Below are 17,977 nucleotides of genomic sequence, written 5' to 3' on the forward strand. Positions count from 1 at the left end.
ACATTAAAACTCAAATTTTAACAAAATAAAAGGGGGAAACCCCCTCCCCCGAAAATATAGTCTAAGGGAAACCTATCCTGCCCTCCACCCCCACACCGGACCAGGTCCCAGACCTGTGTGCCCTGCAGTACTCCCAGTCACATATATGTATATGTACATACCGGGTACATTCATGCACAGGCTGGATGTGGGAGGCAGCTGACTCAGGAGCAAGTATCAAAATAGTTTTAGAAATGACTGTCCAGCCCAGCACAGGCATTAGAAAAATACTCTCTGCAAAGGAAGGTGGGAAGAATGGTGTGTGGAATAGGAGATGGCATGGCTGCTAGCCTCAGCTCTCCTCTTCCTGTGGCACTGGGCCTCCAGGGTAGCCCATCTGAAGGGGCCAGTCTGAATCTGTCCCAGAGGCTCTGGGCTGAGTACTGGGCCCATACCCTGAGGCCAGGGTGGGCAGATCCCACCAGAGCCCACAGATTAGCAGGTATTGGTCCAAGTGAAGGGACAGGCAGGAGCCAGGGATGCTGGACCCCAGCTCCTAGCAGGGCAGGTGGCTGGTAGTCCTGGCCTTCCTCATTTTGATCAACATGATGCAGGCTTGAGCCTCTTCTTACATTAGGTTCCCCAGATTCTTCTCAGAATCCTCGGAGGAGCCCAGGAAATCTTTCACGCCCTTTATCCTACCATCTCCTTTTGTGTCCAGCGTGGTATAAGCACTGGTGGCCAAGTCCACGGACATGTGCAAGAGGATGGCCTCTGGTGGCCCTAGGGTGTCTGTTCCCTTGCTGCAGACAAGACCAGGGTTCCCATGGCAGATTCATGGGGCCACCATGATGCCTGGAGTCCCATTGGCCTGGCTCAGCTTGGGTGACCCTGGGAATCTGCAGCTGGCATGGGCGGTGTCATGCAGCCTGCTAATGTCCAGATAGGTGAGCAGCTCTGTGATGTTCTGGGCACTTAAGGAGAAACGTTCAAATTTCGACTGGGAACATCAGGTAAAAGCCCCAACTCGGGCATGTGAAGACACAGAGGGAAATGACGCTGACGTTCTCCTTCCAGATGCAGGAATAGTGGTTCTGGGATCGCAGGCCAGGCACAGAGAAGATGTGGATGTCACTCAGGTTGGTGAGGCAGGCCTGGCAGGTCTTGGTATAGCCCTTATAGGCCACACTGGCAAAGGTAACCAGTGCCATTTTGTGCAAGCAACAGCCCCTTGTGGTCATCAGCTTGACCTTGATCTCGGCGCTCATCTTGGGCATTGCGAACACCTTGAACTGCTCCTCAGAGGCAGTGTGGAAGGCATGGTCGCCCTGCAAATCAGGCACCTGCACCAGGTCCCGTGAGGCCACTCAGAGCTCAGGCAGCGTGTGGCCACGCACGTACTGCACGACAAAGCCAAGGCGGGCGCACAGTGTGTCAGTTGCATCTCCTTGCCTGCTCCTCCCACCGTTCCCACCGTGTTCTCACTGTTCGCACAGCCATCGCGTAGGCAAACATGGAGCCCGAGTTCGTGCCGCACGGAGGTCTGGGGCGGGCTGCATATCCAAGGAACGTGTGAGGAAGCGGAGGCAGTGCCTAGTGCGGGAGAGGGAGTGTTCAGCCAGCAGGGCTCCATGCAGGGCTGCACGGGCATCATCATCTCCTCGTCCTCGGGGCGGGCCTGCTCCACGCATGGGCCTCCTGCAACTTGCCGTGAGCATTAGCTGCCGCTTCTTGCCTGAGACGTGGCTGTTCTGGATGAACAGTTGCGCGGAAAAGACTGGCACAGTGAGCAACTTCGCCTGGGAGCACAGCCCCAGGGATCGTTGGGTCTGAAGGGTGCACTTGGCCAGCACAGGGCTCTTGCACTTGTAGTTGAAGAGGCCATAGCCATGACTGATGCAAAAGGCTGCAAGGCTCCTAAGGCTTCTCTCAAAATGGAGCATGATGGATGTGACAGCAGCTGGCGGCAGGCACTGAACCAGCACGTGGGGCTGGAAGCCAGAGGGTTAGAGCTCAGCCACTCCTGGCCCTTCCATGTGATGCCCTCGCAATCCTGGAGGAGGTCGTGCTGACCACCTGCTCTGATGGCACGTTGCTTAGCTCCAGCATCAGCACCTGGCCTGCAGTGCCAACCACCACCATCTGGGCTGCGTCCTTGCAGAGTGCCACATTCTCCACGGACAGGACCGGATCGTGGCTGTTGATGTCCAAGCAGCCCCTCCTGCAGAAGGGTGACCAGTCGTCTCCTAGCCTGTTGGCGTGTTTGCCAGGCCAACGGGCCAGCCTACTGACATGCTTGCAGTCGGCCTGGAAGAGGACAGCTATGCTAAGCTTGCAGAGCGGCCACAGTGCCACGGCTGGGGACCTCCCAGAACTGCAGTGTGCGGTGCTCATTGTAGGTCAGCAGCTGACCTCGCCACCACAGCTCCTGGGCCAGATTCTGGCCCCCGGTGATGGACTAGCTGGAGGTGCTGCAGGCCCCCTGGGGGCGCTGCAACTTGCCAGAGCTTACAACATGGGCCCACAGCTTGGCGGGGACCTTGGCGAAATGGGCCAAGCAGGTAACTGCCAATGGGTATCTCTGTCTTAATGCTGAATATATACAGGAGAATAATTTTTCTAGATTTTGCCTCTATCATTTCTCCATACGTTATTTAGCTACCACAAGCAAACATGCTGGGCATCCAGTGAGCATTTGGGCATAAGACTTTGTTTGAAACCGAAGCTAGGTACAAAGATAAATTGGAGGAATCAGAGTATTGAAGATGGATTCTATCTGAGTATCTGTACTGTGAGACATGGCTTAGTTTGTACCAACAATAGTGTTATATCTACCAATTTCTAAGTCATTTTCTTATTAAAATAGTAGTTGAGCAGGTGTACCTAAAAATGCCTTCAATCACTTCTGTGTTAATTTGAGGGGAGAGTTTGTAAACCAGTGAAATTTAATTTTAGAATCCCATTCAGTTAAGCCTGGGAAAAAAAGGAAAGCAAATTGGAGTTTTTGGTTTTGCTTTGACACCTTATAATGCAATTAGGGCTTTTATGACCAAAGGAAAGTGATAACTACAGAAGAAAATTATGACAATTCTAACATTCAGTAGATTAAAAGGTTTTATGTACATTATCAAACTCACCTCAGTAGTTCTGGAAAGAAGGGAGAGAGAAATGTTGCTCTTTGTGTTTTATACCAATGTCAGTAGTATTAAATTATCAAAGAATGTATTTTAAATGCGAATATGTATACTGTGTATATATACATACAGTACACACACAGAATGAGAATAGCTTTAACTTCCCCAGTTTTTAAACTTTCTTTTCATAATCAGTGGTTTCCTTTAAGAAAATTTTTCAGGTAAGCATCCTAACATGTTCTGTTTTCCATCTTGTTTATCATTAAGTTGTCATGTTTTATTGTTTCAACTGGGTGATGTTAAGGGATTGATGGTCCAGTATGTAAACAAACTGACAAGAGGAGCTAGAGAAGACACCAGGAGGCTCATGATGAAACCTTTTTTTTTTAAAGATTTTATTTATTTATTTGAGAGAGTGAGCAAGTGAGAGAGAGAGCATGAGCAGAGGGAGAGGGAGAAGCAGACTCCCCGCTAAGCACAGAGCCTGATGTGGGGCTCGCTACCAGGACCCTGAGATCATGACCTGAGCCAAAGGCAGATGCTTAACCAACAGAGCCACCCAGGCGCCCCAGAAACCTTTCTTAATGACATTTCCATATGAACACAGCCTGCCTACAAGCTGTTACTGAATCAGGAGCATATCACCAAATAGAAGTTTGGAACTGACCGCCCTACACACACACACACACACACACACACACACACACACACACACACACACACACACACACACACACACACACACACACACATCACAGGTGCAAAAATCCTGCATAGAGTTGACATCTGTCTTCCACTTTGGTTCCTAGACTTTGTCACTAACCTTACCAGTGAGCAAATATAAGTACACCTGCTTTCTAAGAAAACTCCTATTGAATTACAAATACTACACTATAATTTCCAAGTTAGTGCAATAATCCATAAACATTAGCATTGCTCCCAAACTATGCTGAGTATGCAAAATAAATCATGAGTCACAAAATATTTGCTACAAGCCAAGCCCATCCTTCACATGAACAATTTTCAGAAATGCAGACAGACTTATGAGCAACACTTGCTTAAAATTTTTATAACTTTTCCTGCCCTTTGAGACCATTCTTCAACATCAGGTTCAGCTCCTATAGTGAACTGAACATAAAGCTTAAAGATGAACAAATATAAATTAGGATAAATTATTCTATTTTCAGCTAATAGTTTGGTAGAGCTTACTGAAGGAAATGTCACGTTACTTAATTTTCCGAGCTCCAGTTTTTGCTTTCTCGTATATCCAAATGCATACATACACAGACACAGACATGTACACCCAATTCTTGACTTCTCTTGACTTCTCTAATAATGGGTTGACATTCTGGTTTCACTGATTTTCAGTGGTATAACCAAAACTTTCTCAATCAGGAATTTTAAAAGTATATCTTCTAGAATCTCCATTCATTCCTACCAGACGTAGGTTCCCTTTGATAGTCAGGATCAACGTTAACATGTTTGAGATCAGGTAGATGTCAACATGTTTTAGTTTTCTTTTTTAACAGCAAAACAGCCCAGATTTTCTTTGTAATTTATTTTTGGTATCAGTATCATTCCATTTTCTCCATGTTGCCCTTTTGAAGCACATTTAAATTTTCCTTAAAATATAGTGAGCACTCTTCTAGAGAATGCCTAACTTTATTTTAGTTCCTTTGATTTGCAATGCATAGCTGTAGCAATACATTTCCACATATTATTTGTTTTCATCACTGAAGCTCTTTGTTGCAAAGTTCTCAGAAGTTTGCTTTTTGGGATAACTTCCTAGACTATCAGGTTTCTACTCAGAACTCTTTGCCTTCTTTTTTTTTAAGGTTTTATTTATTTATTTGAGACAGAGAATGAGAGAGAGAGAGAGCATGAGAGGGGGGAGGGTCAGAGGGAGAAGCAGACTCCCCGCTGAGCAGGGAGCCTGATGTGGGACTCAATCCCAGGACTCCAGGATCATGACCTAAACTGAAGGCAGTTGCTCAACCAACTGAGCCACCCAGGCGCCCAGAACTCTTTGCCTTCTGACTGGTGTAATTTACATACAATTTAAATTGTCTTCATTTGATTATATTAGGGGATGGCATGAGATGATTCTAGGTTTTCAAACTTCTGTGTACTTAATGCATTAGGAAAAAAGTGCAATTTCAAAGTAGAAGCTCAAGACCAAATAGGGGGCAGGGCGGGGGAAGAATCATGTGTGGTGTTAGCAGGGGTAATTGAGGCACAGGGATAGGTACTGTTGCTAAGGGACATTTCATGCCTAAAAGCAAGTTTAGTGATAATTTTGCAGAGACTATTGCATGGACGCTGCTCTAAATGCTTCTTGTTCTTTCCCAACTGAATTCGTATCAAGTCTAGTAGAAGAATAGATGTTGCTTTTTCTTGGGGAGCTGATCCATCATTGCCCTGAGAATGCCAGAACAGGTGCCAAGGAATGGTGGAGGTTAGATTCAACTTCTGGAGGAATGACATAACTTGATAACTTCCTTCCAAGTGATCCATTCATTAACATGTCTTATAAATCTCTCATCAGCCGGGGTAGTTTAAAAAACAAACAGACAAGAAAACAACTGTGGGAGTAAATGTGTTGTCCTCATTGACAAGTGCTTTGACCACTAAACCACTTCTAAATTCTCAAGATGATACATTTATACATGCGTGTGTGTGTGTGCGTGTGTGTTATTGGTACTTAATGCTGTGCTGCCTGCTAATTTAGTTTCATCTACAGTCTTGGAAATGATTTCTTTCCTTCCAAGATCCAAGTCATTACTGTGAATAATTAAAAAAGCAGGGCTCTACCCTCTTGGTAACATCTTTCCACCTTGCAGTAATCCCACTGATTGGCACTGCTGTGGCCATGCCTGACCCTTCACCCAGTTTGAGGGCTTGTTTGCCTGCCTAGTGCAGCTCCGTACTTCCAGCACTCACTTTTCTTGTTGAAATGTTTCCTGACAGTGTAAGTGTACTATTAAATGTGCATGCAGTTCCTCCTTTGTGCCAATCATGTATCTTGATTTAGTCTTTTGTGTCTATTTTTTTCCTAACTTACACACTTTTTTCTCCAGCAAAACTGAATCTATACAGCAACAGCTAGTGTCCTGCCCCAAATGTTCTCTCCCCTGTCTATCAAGGTGCAAGTTCAGTGCTAGACTTTTCCTTTTCCATCCTGCTTAGAGATTCTGTGACACGCACTGTCTCTATTATTTCTAGAAGATGCCCAATAAATATTTGCAGAGTTGAAATATGTCTTTCTTTCATTAAGATATAAGCTCCTTGCAGACAGGGTCTGTGCCTTAGTGCCCCTTGCGTTGTACCTATGGCATTAGGCATTTTTAAGATGTGTTTTTTGATTCACAGATTTTTTTTGATAATTTGAGAAACTATTTTGCTCGTTTTTTTTTTTTTTAAGAAAGGTCGGATTTTCGATTTGTCCAAATCTTGTAAGTCTTCTATTTTAGATAGTAGTTCCTCAAAGGGACTCAGCTATTTCCCTGCTATGTCACTGTCCAATGTCTGCTTCCTATAGGCTTTGCTGTGTGTATCTTCTAGGGAGGGAAAAAAGCTCTTGTCCAGTCTGCTGCTCTGTAGAAATAACTGAAAGGGCAATAATGTGGCATTTGTTAGATGTTAAAAAATGGAAGGAAGGGGAGGCTTTTAATTGTATGGGAAATTTAATTAGATTTAGACTAATTAAATTCATTTTTTATATTAACATGTTCACAAATATTATTGCATCTCGTTAGATTTCATTCTTCTAGCCTTACTGAACAATATTCAGTAGTAGTTTCAGATTACAATAAGTTCATTATGAAGATAAGGTGGAATTAGTGTAGGAAGCTCAGCTGGTTGAAGGGGTCTGTACTTTAATTACTGCAGAGGGTGTGCATATTAATTACAACACAAGTGATATTTACTGTACCTCAGGAACATATGACAGGGTAGAGATACTGACAGCACCAGCTAATAAACTCAGTATGATAATGAGGAGAAAAGACCATAAAAATAGAAGGAAATAAAATTATTCATAAAGTATATTGATCCCAAAGTAAAGACATTAAGCTCTGATGAAGGGCAACAAAAGGGAAGCTCCTCACTTTATCAAACAAATAACCAAAGTAGAGAAATGTTAGCGGGGAGACAGATTGTGATTATACTGGTCACATGATCACACTCCAGAGAGTACACGGGAACCATAACATGGGAGATTTTTAATAAATCAGCAGAAAGCCATACTGTCACCTGCAGGAACCGAGGTCGCAGTGGCTAAGGACAGCTCCGTAGAGAAGTCAAATGTGCTCTGGCGTAAACTGGGAGGAACCACATGCATACAAAATTTGGTTCAAGAGCCATTGTCCCCTCTGAAAAAATCGAGGGCACACCTAAGAATCCTGTGAGAATTACTCTCAATTGCAACCTGGGGGCCCTCACCCACTTTTCCCTGTCCTTAGAAATCACCAGCTCTGATTTTGAGATGGTAAAAGGAAACAGTTGGGGGTTGGTTGGAGAATTTTTCCCAGTAAATGCTCAATTATGTCATGATGCTGTCTGAATCTGAACAGCCCAAAGGAAAGTTCAAATTTTGGCCTACAGCGATTAAATCTGAGATTTGTTTTGTTTCGTTTTCACATGGGCCTTCCAAAGAAACGGTCATTTTTTAAAAACAATTATTTAATCGACTACCAACATTTACAAACAGGTTCATTTTAGAAAAAAATGGCTAAAGTGCTAATTCTTAATTTACATTAAATAATTACTATAGTCAGGTTTCTGCTAAGTATTTGTCATTTTTGAGTTTATTAGCCAAAATCTGCCACAAATTGTGCTGGTAGTTGAGTTATTATGGATAGAAAGTACATCAGTTACCTATTTATTTTAACACATGGAATACTGATGTTGACCAAACTCTTACAATTGCTCTAAGTTAATTTTGTGAGGAAAACATTCTGCTGTGGGTGTATATATGAACAGTGATTTTAATATATATTGGAAATATGTGATATATATTTTACATATGAACTTGAATCTGTATGTAATAGAACATGCAGTTCTGGTTAAAACACCTCAAAAAATAATAGTAAACTTAGAGAAAACGGAAAGAAGGGCATACTTTGGGCAGTGCATAATCTGGGCCTGCATTTTGGTGACACAGAGGTGTCTGGAAACAAAAAACAAAAGCAGACGTTGTTCATTTTGGTTGAAATCTATAAATTCATCAATTGAAAGGATTAGACTTCAAATTACTGAATGAAATTATGGGAAATCTCTCTTTGCAACTTGGTCAAGACAAATAAGATGAATAACCAACTCACTCAGTTCTCAATTAGTTTAATTTATGCATCCTGGAGTGGAAGCAAAGCTAGCCCTGGACACCATCATGAAATGCGGGTGTCATGCCTGCTTTCCTGAACCTCCATCTCCCTTTTCCAGCGCCTTACTCTATCCCAATATCCAATGTTTTCTTGCTTGCCTTTCTTTCCTTTGGTGGAGGGGTTGAGAGGTGATTTCACTCATATTAAGGTGAAATATTTCCAGGAATATTTTTAAGAGAAAAACGTTGCATGTAAGCTTACATTATAGCTTGACTATTAAACGAAGTATTTCTGTATGAGCAGAGGATCTACCTGAAATGACTCAAATGTATCAAATAGTTATAAACAAGACCCACGTGAAAGGCTGGGAATAATCAGAATGTGGGGAAAAGAGGTAGTAATTCAAGTTTTATAATTGGTATTGTGGTGAACTGTATTATTTTCACTAATATGTGTTTGGTATTTACAACATTAAGACATAAGGGTATAGGATTGTATGGTATCAGGAACATGGTAGGTAGGTGTTTTTGATAAATATTTAATGAAAGAACGAATAAACAAATGATTCATTTACTGAATGAATGATTGAATGGGTCCACCTCAGGGGGTGTTTCATCAGTCCTTGAAAATTACTGGTGGTGTTTCTGTTGTATCTGGTGAACTGAGTACTGTCTGTAACCCTGGCATTTGGCTCTATGTGCTAGCCGTCCATAAGCACCGCCTGAAATGTGAGTTCTGGCCAGAGTGGATTACTATGTCAAGTGGCTAGGCCCTCGCTCTGTGTTTGGATGTAAAGACTAGAGGTGATAATGGGAGATTGATGCACTTGTGTTGAAATCTGGAGTATGAACTCATCTCTAGTTTACGCCTTGGGAGATTCAAACAGTTTTATGGTAAATATGAATAGCTTTAGCAGACTTTCAGTTATCAATATGCTGATATATGTTTTTTTTTCCCCAAAATATCCTGATACTTGGAAACAGAAGAATGGTTTAGGTGCATACCGATTACATATATAGATGGGAAATTCCAAGCCTATGATTCCTACTGACTTGGATTTAGGCTGAGTTATTTATTAGTATTAAAGAATCAGAACACGATAGAGGCACAATAGAGGGAAAATTTATTTAAAATCTAGCAGAGTATAATTCTGATTTTCTATTAGTGTTTCATGGGTTTCAGATATGGGTTTACTTCTCTTTGTCAGAGCTTTACATTTTTCCTGTTAATATTTTTTGTTTATGGTCCCTATCACAAGGTTCCTGCTGTCCTCATGGCATCTCATGTGCCCTTAGCTCCTTACCTTCCCTCATACGTGCTGCTTCAGTGATCTATAGTTCATTGTTCATCATTATTTTTCACCCTCCTCCCATCCAATTTGGTTCTGATATTTGTTTCTGCAAACATTACTTTCTCTTTTCTATGTCTCTACTTTAATGGCTAATTTTTTTTTTGAATTTGACATTCTGGAACAGCTCTTCTCTTTTCCAGCAGTGGAAGAGTTGAGTTTGTTGAGAAACAATTTTGGGGACATCTATCAATGTGGACTTAAGAAAGAAGGGTAGTCCTTAGCTTCCTTTATTTATTTCTTCTTTGAGTAATGAAGAGACAAAGAATATTGGATGTAGTTATTAAATAGACATGAATTCTAGACATGTTGTAGAAAGCAGAGGATTTAGGAATTAGAGTATCAATGAGACAAAATAGGTTGTATCACCTAACGATTGGGGTAACTAGCCTACAACATCAATTAAGGAAATCGTTCTTTTTTACATTTTGAATATGTATATGGGCAATCCTGCTGCACTTTATTGGTTGAAATTAAAAATTTAAGGTTAAACAAAACAGATGACCTCTAAAAATATATTATACTTGACCCAATATGCTTTGTAATCTCTGCAGTCACAGGGAGCCACAAAATTCTTGTGTTTCAACTACACAGAAAATCTTGTTAATTGTTGTTGCAATGAAGCAAAACTTACAGAATGTCCCCAAAGCATTTGAAGTTAGTGCAGGGTTTAATATCTTTAAACACCTCAAGCTCCAAGTAATTTCATAAATTAAAGTTTTAGAAGGTTAAGTTTCTGCTGTAAACAAATTTATGTTTGTGTAAGAACAAGTATTTTGTGAAAATCTGAGGAAGATTGAATAGATAATTAAAAATTGCAATATTTTAATCAATAAAAAAGATGGATATGATTGTTCTTGCCATTCTATTTCTTGGACCTTGTAAATCTTCATAAATCCCTTTCCTTTCCTTTTTCTTTTCTTTTTTTTTTTAAGACAGTGTTGTATATTCATTACCACAAAGTGAAAGTCATAGTTAATGTTTTCTGTAAGTCTTAGACTGTATGGCTCCAAAGAGTGTGTTAAAATAGTAATTCATTGAGAAACCTCAAACCTGTGTCATAGAATAGTACTAATAGGAATAAAAGAACAGAAAAAACAACCTGTGATGGAAAATCACAAATCTCTTAGAAATTGTCAAATTGATCAGCATCACTAGGAACTATTGAGAAGAGCAGAGGTGCTGTGCTTGTTATTTGATTTAACAACAAATATCAAAACAAAAATGTTTGATTTCTTTTGAGAAAGATCATTTTTTCCGTTACCTTTTCTGAAACAATCCCCACCCTCTGTTCCCTCATTCCTGTTACAATTAGTCATTACCTACTGTTGCTTATGATTTGTTGGCAGTCCCAACTGCAATCTGTTGCTTTGTGACAGATCAATTCTTTTAGCCTACAGACTCGTTCTTGAATTCAGCCAAAATGAAAAAAAAAAAAACAACCATATATATATGTATGTATATGTATATGTATATATGTAAAAGTCGAAGTCACATTGCTCTGGCTAATGTGGCAGATCATTCTTTTAAAAGGGTGCTCTTAAAGGGAGACCATTAATGAACCCTGCATGTATATAAAGGGAGTGAATGACATTAAGTAACCCCCCTATGGGTGTCAGGTTCAGAGTCCATATGTATTGACTGTGGAATTTGAAGTATGTTCATTTACTATCGTCATTTTTAAAGGAGACAATTTCAGAGCAATATTTTAGTTAGAGAAGTTGCTTCTGAGCCTACTGAAGAGAATTTGTAGAAATCCTGTTGTTTATACCCACACACATATAGATGTATACACACACCACTGAGTTTAAATAATCCCAGTAAGATTCATATTGCTCAAGTTTTTCAGCAAAAGAAATTATAGTTTTCTTGCAATCAATTTAACAGTCAGAGCTTTGGTGTAGCAAAATATACGCTTCGTAGCCCTTCAAAATTTACGCAGTTTGTACATATAGATACATGCTGTATATATTTTGAAGTGATACGTATGTTGAAATTTTTCCTCACTTAAAACCATGCTGCATAATTGATTGGAAGAGTTACTCTCATCACAGTCTATTTTTGCAGCAAAGCAGAGGCTATTTGAGATGCTTGTGTTTTTTTTTTTTTCTCTCTTAAATGCTTTACTTTATTGCAAGGAAAGGAAAAACTAGTCATTATATAGCAAGATATTATTCATCATTGGTTTGTTTTGAACGATGCTGAATTGAGTAACATTACTGCATAACAAGATAAATATATTAAAAAACATTTTCTCCATTTAACTTTTGGTGTCACTGTTGTCTGACTCAGTGAGACCCTCTTTGGTGAAACACACACACACACACACACATATTCACATGCTCATTGACATTTTAAAAATATGTAATCCCTTGAGTTTGCTACTTTACAGACCCAAGGAACAGCTTGCTTCTCAACATTTCTATATAATAAGGTCGCCTCAATCACAAGGCCACAGCTGCCAAATTAAGAAAATTGGTGGGCTATTGAGGAAAATACTGCTGAACCAAAAGGCAGATGTTTCACTGTATGTTATACATTGGTGAACACCCTCAATCTGTCAGCATGCATTTTCTAAAGGCATAAACTAGCCACTGTCTTGGTTCCTGTTTTCATTTTGAGTTTTTCAAGGGCCCCCCTTGTTTGGCTCCTGGAAAACTACCAACTTTTCTTACTCTAAAAAGAAGACAAGGTACTCATTCACGAGAAATTACTCTAACCATTTGAGAAATACCTTAAAAATTTTTCAAGCTCGATTTGGAAGGAGGCTATAGGCATTATGGTCATTATGCAACTTTACAAATGAATCCATGACAGCTAACGTAGAATTTAAACGGTATATCAATATACACAAGCCATGGGGGCTACTACATAGCACAGGCAAGATTAGGTTGCAACATGCTTGCATTTTTAGTCTGATCATTCTTTTCACCAATTCCCCTTATGAAGAAAGGGAGGAGTCCTTAAACATTCAAATTTGGAAATTAAGGACTGAAGATGTTACTCCAAGTAACCAAGGAATAGCGAAAGCAGCAGCTTTTCTATACTTTGTTTTGCATCATTTGGTTGCATTTAACTGCGTTTGTAATCATTTAGGATAATCTTTTTCAAAAATTATGAGAATTTTCATTACAATTAATTTTTCTACAGTTTTATAATTTCTACAGACTTAAGACTAGAAAAAATTACTTAAGTGAATACACTAATTCACTGTAACATTGTTAGATTAAAGTTTACTTTTAACATGGTATCATTGTACTTAGATTCTGAAGACTATCAAATTATTTGGATTATACTAGATTTGAATAAATAGCAGAAAACACACAGAAACGAATTCAAACATATTCCTTTGTTCCGGTAAATTACTACATATGCCTCTAGCTGCCTAGTATCTGAGGTTCTGTAAAAGAAGATTTTTTTTTTTTTTTTTGCCCTCCCAGTGTGTTTTATCCACCATTTAAAAACACATTTGAAATATATTGCAATTGCGTGAGAAGTGACATAAATACATTTGGTGATTAATATTTATTTGATCAACTGTGAGTGCAACAATATGACTTCTAATTTGAAACCACACAAGCTTCCTTTTCAGCAATCCTGCCTTTCAAAGCCTTTCATTTGCTATATCACAGGCTGATCTTGGAAAGAGAATCTGTTCGATGTACTTTTCCCTACTCCTTTTCCAACTTGAAACAGGAGAGTGGGCATTTAGCCGCATTTCCAGGTGTGCCACATTGGACCTTGTCAAATGTGCAAAGGACAGGGGAAACTCTTCGACTCTTGGCGTGTGGGTGATTCCTGAGAGCTTGGCCTGCTGAAACACGTTCCAGGGTCTATGTATTTGAAGGTCTGCACATAGGTTATCTGCACCGTATAAACATGCTCACGTACATTTTGTAAAGTGGTAGAGCGGATCTGGAGAACATCTCCCAATGTTAAGCAGAGATCCTGTTCTATCTGTCTCGTATTATTATTCCTATTGTTTTATTTCCATCCCCTGTGCGCGTGGTGTCTTTTGTGGCACTTCAGCTGTGATGAGATGGGCGGGTGAGCAGCTTCCTCTAGAATTGGAGCCAGCTGGTTTGGAAGACTGGCAAACCCTCAGCTCTCCCTCCATCCACCACATTAGAGATTGACTTTATTATCTGCCGTAGCTCCATGCCATGCCCAGTTTCCAGGGGCCCAGGATGCAAGCACGTAGCACAGGCCTATTCGCCGTTGTATGTATTTTGATTTAGTCATAACCTCAGGAATTGCCTTTTAACAACAACTACCAAAAGAAAGTGAGGGTCATCCACTTCTAATGCTGGAAACCCTGTGATAATCTGTTCCATGCATTCAAATGAAAATATGACTTCTTGGCAGAGAATAGCATTATAATGTAAAATCCCATATGCTGTTATACAGTATGTTGCAATCTGTTTTACGGCTGCCTCTATTCTAACGAGTGAATACTGCCAATAAAGCAATTGAAGATAACACTAATTGCTTATTTCTGTGATCCATAATTTTTATGGCTGCCTTATAGCTCTTTAGTCAAATAGATGCTTTTTGGCCTTTAAGATCTAGAACTCGTGTTCTGTAGCAATTGAAACTGGAAATGTACATGCTGGCCTGAGATGCTTTTCTGTACTTGATGAGTAGGAGGCAGCAGAAAAATAATGGAAAGATGTGGAAGAAAATGAAGTCTTAAGTCGGCTTTAGCAGGTAACCCCTAGATTTTATCGACAGACAGGTAACTTTAAAGAGACACATAAATACATGGCTGTGGATGACACTAAATGACGTCGTCAGGTGTTGTTAGGCCTCGTGCCTTCTGGGGCCTGGTGGACACAAAGGGGATCATGGAACACACCGTGGTTATGTGAACACAGCTGGCTGGAGACAAGGCTCTGCGTTCGATCCCGGGTTTCCCACGTATTGGCAATATGACTGTGTGATCTCGAGACAGTGATTCAACTTTTCTGAGTTTAGGCTCCTCTCAGAAACGCTGCGATGACTAAGAGGGTGGGAACACGCTGCTGACTGGAAAGTACTCTCCTCACGTTAGGGATTGTGCTGGATCCCTGTTTGGGGCCATCGTGACATGCTTGTTCGTGAATATGCATATAGAAATCTCAAACTTACGCAGCATTTGTCCAAGAATGTATCCAGCTCTTGGCTATTATTCAGAGTGGAGTCTGGGGACCGGGAGCCCTGGCCCCACCTGGGAGTTTGGTTAGAAATGCACAATCACTGGCCCCACCCCAGGCTGCTGATAAGACTCTTCCCTTTATTAGAATCCTGAGGTGATTAGTATGCACACTGAAGACTGAGAAACCCCAATATAGTCGAACTTACCTCATGGATGAGCAAGTTGAGAGTCAGCAAGGTGAAGTGATTCTTAAGAGGTCACGTAGTACGTTCAGAGTTAAGACAGGATGAGAGAGCCCAGGGCTTCTGACTCTTGTTTAATCCATGCTGCCTCCCCCTTAAAATAGGGAATGTTTAATTTTATTGTGTGACAGATTTCAGATTAACCACATAGGCTCAAAAGTGGGCAACGTATTTGCAGCTTAAAATAATGTTAAGTCAGAAAAGCCATCTGTTTCTGCTTTACTTGGTCAGATAGTGAAAATAAAAATCAAAGCAAACAATAGGCTTTTTACTGAGCTTAAATTATATATGAAAAGTGTCTAGAATACTCAAAGATTTCTACTCCTGAAGTTCTGTAGATATGTTCTCAAATTCTCAAATTGAAGAATTTAAGAATATGCTCTGAAATTCAGACAGAGTACATGTGCAAGGGTCACAGGGTCCTAGCATTCCATTTTTCTCTTTGTATTCAACTTTCTAGATAGTATAATCTCTGGCAGTGTTTTTTTTACATATATTACGAGCTGAGCACTGCAAACCAATATAACTTATTATCCCATTTAATCTTCACTACGAATCTGTGGGTACTACTATTATCCTCATTTTATAAATGATATGATGAACCTCAGGAAAAGAACGTGTCCAAGGACACACAGCCAGCAAGATGAAACTGAAGAATGAGTTTAAGTAGATCTTCCAAATTAATGCTGTGACCAGTGATTCAGACTTTTTTGAATCCTAATTCCTTAAATTCTGATTTAATTAGATCTTTTCTCCAAATGTGAATTTCTACATAATTTCATGCAGAGAGGCTGGGACAGAGTTGACCTTTTTTGCCTTTTGCACCGAGCACATGGATGGGTGAAGCAGCCAGCACCCTGTGTCTCAGGAGTCTGGGGCTGGAGTTGTCTGAGCCAGGGAAGGAAGGAGTCTTAAATGCCCCTGCTCTTCTCTCCGTGGTCAGAAACTGCCTCCCCCAAAATGCTGAGTCTAGGTTCTTGGTTCAACAGCTCTTATTCGCTAGTACTGAGACTGACAACAAATAAAGGTTGTAATAAAAATGCCAACGTACTTGCGAATATTCTTAATGAAATCAGCAGTGCAGGCTTTCACAGAGAAATGAATACTGAAGCAAGAAAGAGACAGAGCTGCCCCAAATGGTTCTAGATACAGTGGGAGCCTTGTGACCGAAGGTACAAAGCTTAAGAGAAACCACCCGTGGGAGAAAAGGAAGGAGCAAGAAGGGGAAAGGACTGATTCTAGTAATTGCAGAGATAGTCTAAGTAAAATAGTGATTAAGAAGCAAATGGCAAAATGATTGATCTGGAAAAAGAAACACACACACACAAGCAAACTTAGGATGTTCACCCTCATTTTATAGGACACATTCGGTTCCCTGCTAATAGTCCATGTGTAGAATCTCTAAAAGCTGTACCTTGCCAAATGTTAACTGTTGGTATATGCCGAAATCTCATTATGAAAGGATGTGATCAGAAAAATGACTATTGCAACCAGCTGTAACCTATAGCATTCAAATAACTATCTTGATACAAGAGACAAACACTGACTACTTAATTCCAACACTTTATAACACTACAGAGGAAAAAAAGACACTTGTCTTTCCCTTTATATGCACTTGGCTACCTGATTTTTTATTTTTTAGGTACTGGAGAAAAGATCAATTTAAATATCTCCAGCCTACCAACATGGTATCACAGTATTTATGGTACTTACCCTGTGATACTAAAGAGATTTTTTTCAAAGAAAAAGAGTAGATCATCTCTTGGATATATATTTAAAAAAAAAGTAACCTATCACAGAACTCTGATTTCTTAGATGAAACTTCATGCAATGTGCAACCTATCAAGATTATAGAAACAGAACGATCCCCTATTATTTCTTCTTTAAATCCTGGTTAATTTTTGAAACTTTCTGCTTTACTTTAGAAATGGGACTGGCATTGCCTTCTTGGGCTCTGATCAGCTTTATTTTTCTGCTACACCAAGGGGCTTTTATTTCACCTCTTTGTGAAATTGGCTGGTTTCCTAAAGTTATTCTTTTGTTATAATTTAACACAGTAAGAAGAGAGTAGGAAAAAAAGAGAGATCTAATATGGTATTATTTTATGACTACATAAAACTCCATTGTCAGGACGGAAAATACAGGAAAGGCTCTACACACAGATGGCTAAAAAGTTAAAGCCGAGTAAATGATCAGAGAGAGAGAGAAAGAGAATCGTATCAGAGTCTATGTTCCTCGGTATTATTTTGTATGCATGTCTTTGAATTTGAAATTCAAATAAGGCTTTTTATATATATACATAATTGAAAACAATTTTTTGATAAACAAGCAGACCAGATATCCAAACAAGAAGACGCTGCTCTGCCCTTTTCCCATTTAATCACAGAAGTCCTTGTCTTACCTTATATTATAGGAATGGAATTGTAGGGATTAATATGAACAAACTTAACCCTTTTTTAACTTACCGGCACGTCATGTTTTCGGCTTACATGCCACGAGAAATGTGGGCAGGGCAGGGTCGGGGGGGAGCGGAGAGGTGCAGGGGGAGGAGGATGAAGGGAGAGGAATAATAGAAACCTTTTTAATATATTGATGCGAAATGAAAAGTAATTCAGAAATGCAATTTAGTGATGACCTCTCCTTTGGGTGGTTATGAAAAACAGCCTTGTTTTCTTTTATAAAGAAATGCTGGCATGCTTGACTTTAGTGAATCAAGAGAATTGTTTGCCAAATAACAGTGATGGTGTGTGTCCTTGTCAGAACACCTGCTGTATTCTCCCAGCAAACACTGGGGCCGTGGCGTCTCTCCTCTAATGACA

At 40.2% G+C, this 17,977-nt stretch overlaps 1 pseudogene; it reads right to left on the reverse strand.

Moving 5' to 3' along the window:
• Positions 1–535: 535 nt before the first annotated feature.
• LOC113938435 lies at positions 536–17,634 on the reverse strand (annotated as a pseudogene).
• Between the last annotated feature and the right edge of the window lie 343 nt (positions 17,635–17,977).

The sequence above is a fragment of the Zalophus californianus genome, chromosome 8 (assembly GCF_009762305.2).
Source record: "Zalophus californianus isolate mZalCal1 chromosome 8, mZalCal1.pri.v2, whole genome shotgun sequence".
NCBI classification, from domain to species: Eukaryota; Metazoa; Chordata; class Mammalia; order Carnivora; family Otariidae; genus Zalophus; species Zalophus californianus.